Below are 2500 nucleotides of genomic sequence, written 5' to 3'. Positions count from 1 at the left end.
TTACAAAGAGAGAGAGAGAGAGAGAGAGAGAGAGAGAGAGAGAGAGAGAGAGAGAGAGAGAGAGAGAGAGAGAGAGAGAGAGAGAGCAGCCACGTAATTCACTCGGTAGTAATATAAGTTAGTTGGAGTCCCGCTAAGTGTTATTGACTGGAGTGAGGCAAAGTTTTAAGCTTGGATTATTAAACTTAAGTCACACTCACTTCCCACACACAAGTCCTGCCGATAATTCCTCTCTCTCTCTCTTTTTTTTACTTTAATGCTTCAACTCCAGAGAGAGAGAGAGAGAGAGAGAGAGAGAGAGAGAGAGAGAGAGAGAGAGAGAGAGATTGACATTGGCTTTGCTCTCTCTCTCTCTCTCTCTCTCTCTCTCTCTCTCTCTCTCTCTCTCTCTCTCTCTCGTAAGGGCGAGCTAACCTAAACTTCTGACCTTTCTCATTCCCTAAACACACACACACACACACACACACACACACACACACACATAATAACCTTTGAATCTTTACCTTATCCGCAGCTCAGATCTTCCTTCCCTCTCCTCCTCTTCCTCTTCCTCTTCTTCTACTTCTTCTTCCTCTGCCCACTCACGTCAACTCAGCGCCTGCAAGAGAGAGAGAGAGAGAGAGAGAGAGAGCGAGAGTGAGTGTTGTGTGGAATGATGCTTCGAAAAATTGAAGACGAAGCGAATCGGGTTGAAATGATACGAGTGAATGGGGGGTTGTTTGTTTGTTTGTTTGTTTGTTTGTTTGAGTGTGTTTTATTGTTGCTGTTGTTGTTATTACGGACTTCTGATATTGGTGCTACTACTACTACTACTACTACTACTACTATTCTCCCGTTATTAGTACTACAGCTGTTCTTACTACTACTACTACTACTACTGCTACTACTACTACTACTACTACTACTACTACTACTACTACTACTACTAAGATCTTCCCATACATTTTCTCTCCATGGAATTAGGAAAGGAGCAGGTAAGAAGATCAGAATGAAGGAAGGAAGGAAGGAAGGAACACAAAGATAGAAGGAAAAAAGAAAGACAATTTGATTATAAAAATTAGGGAAAGAGCAGGTAAAGATAAAGATGAGAAGGAAGGAAGGAAGGAAGGAAGGAAGGAAGGAAGGAAGGAAGGAAGGAAGGTGTAGTGGAGATAAAAATCAAAGGAGCATCTTCCGATCTATCTCAAACACCCCAGTTAATTAAGAGGAGATGAAAACTTTCTCTCTCTCTCTCTCTCTCTCTCTCTCTCTCTCTCTCTCTCTCTCTCTCTCTCTCTCTCTCTCAACTTTTTTCTGTTATAACTTAATTTTCTTAATCTTTTGTAATGGGAGAAGTCTGCTTGGAAGAGGAGGAGGAGGAGGAGGAGGAGGAGGAGGAGGAGGAGGAGGAGGAGGAGGAGGAGGAAGAAGAAGAGGAATAAAGTGATGAATGGTGGTGGTGTTGGTGGTGGTGTTGATGATGGTGGAAATAAAAGAGAGAGAAAGAAATGCTGAAAAAAGAGGAGGAGTATAATGTGTACTGTAATTAACGTGAGAGAGAGAGAGAGAGAGAGAGAGAGAGAGAGAGAGAGAGAGAGAGAGAGAGAGAGAGATAATGGAGTGGTGTTGTACAGGTGTTTACAGTAGGCGAGACGAAAAGATGTTATTTCTGGATCTGGGAAACCCGTGAACTGTGATGCTATGTGTGACGGTACCAGGAGGAGGAGGAGGAGGAGGAGGAGGAGGAGGAGGAGGAGGAGGAAAAGTATTATATGAAAACAAGCATCACCATACGTATTCTCTCTCTCTCTCTCTCTCTCTCTCTCTCTCTCTCTCTCTCTCTCTCTCTGATGACAAGTAATAATAATGATAATAATAACAATAATTAACATGTATGCTGTAAAGTACTAAACAGCAAAGGATTAAGGAATAAATAACTAAACAAAGGGTTACAGACAAATGACTAACCCTGTAAAAGGACTAAAAAAACAAAGGATTACAGACAAATGACTAACTCTACAAAGGGCTCAGAATCAAAGGGTTGAAGAGCACAGTCCTGGCCGCTCACCTGCAAAGGATCCATGTTGTTCCTTTAATTCTGAGGGCAATGATAAAGGATTCTCGTAAAGGAAGCCATGGAGGGATTCCTGCAACACGATCACCGCTTTCTTTCTCTCTCTCTCTCTCTCTCTCTCTCTCTCTCTCTCTCTCTCTCTCTCTCTCTCTCTCTCTCTCTCTCTCTCTCTTTCTCTCTATTTAAAGCTATCAACGGAAACGTGTGTGTGTGTGTGTGTGTGTGTGTGTGTGTGTGTGTGTGTGTGTGTGTGTGTGTGTGTGTGTGTGTAAAACATTTTATATAATTCATCTTGTTGCTCTCTCTCTCTCTCTCTCTCTCTCTCTCTCTCTCTCTCTCTCTCTCTCTCTCTCTCTCTCTCTCTCTCTCTACCTATCTATCTATCTGTTCCGCTCTGCTCTGCTTTGTTCAGCTTTCCATCCCAGAGAGAGAGAGAGAGAGAGAGAG

The 2500-nt window shown here is 42.7% G+C and overlaps 1 protein-coding gene across 6 annotated transcripts in view; it reads right to left on the bottom strand.

The window, feature by feature from the left end:
• LOC135097392 (conserved oligomeric Golgi complex subunit 6-like) overlaps positions 1 to 2500 on the bottom strand; it is a 46707-nt gene that overhangs the window by 30412 nt on the left and 13795 nt on the right. For 4 of the 6 annotated variants that reach the window (XM_063999237.1, XM_063999236.1, XM_063999235.1 and 1 more), the window contains exon 2: positions 504 to 598. The exons of 1 other annotated variant lie outside the window; for it this stretch is intronic. The gene's annotated coding sequence lies outside the window, so the exon portion shown is untranslated. Of the gene's footprint in view, positions 1 to 503; positions 599 to 2047; positions 2078 to 2500 lie in introns of all 6 variants that reach the window. One more of the 6 variants, XM_063999238.1, reaches the window with a different exon arrangement.

This window comes from Scylla paramamosain, unplaced genomic scaffold (genome assembly GCF_035594125.1).
Source record: "Scylla paramamosain isolate STU-SP2022 unplaced genomic scaffold, ASM3559412v1 Contig19, whole genome shotgun sequence".
Lineage (NCBI taxonomy): Eukaryota > Metazoa > Arthropoda > Malacostraca > Decapoda > Portunidae > Scylla > Scylla paramamosain.
The sequence above is the reverse complement of the archived record's forward strand: the minus strand, read 5'-3'. Positions and strand labels throughout refer to the sequence as shown.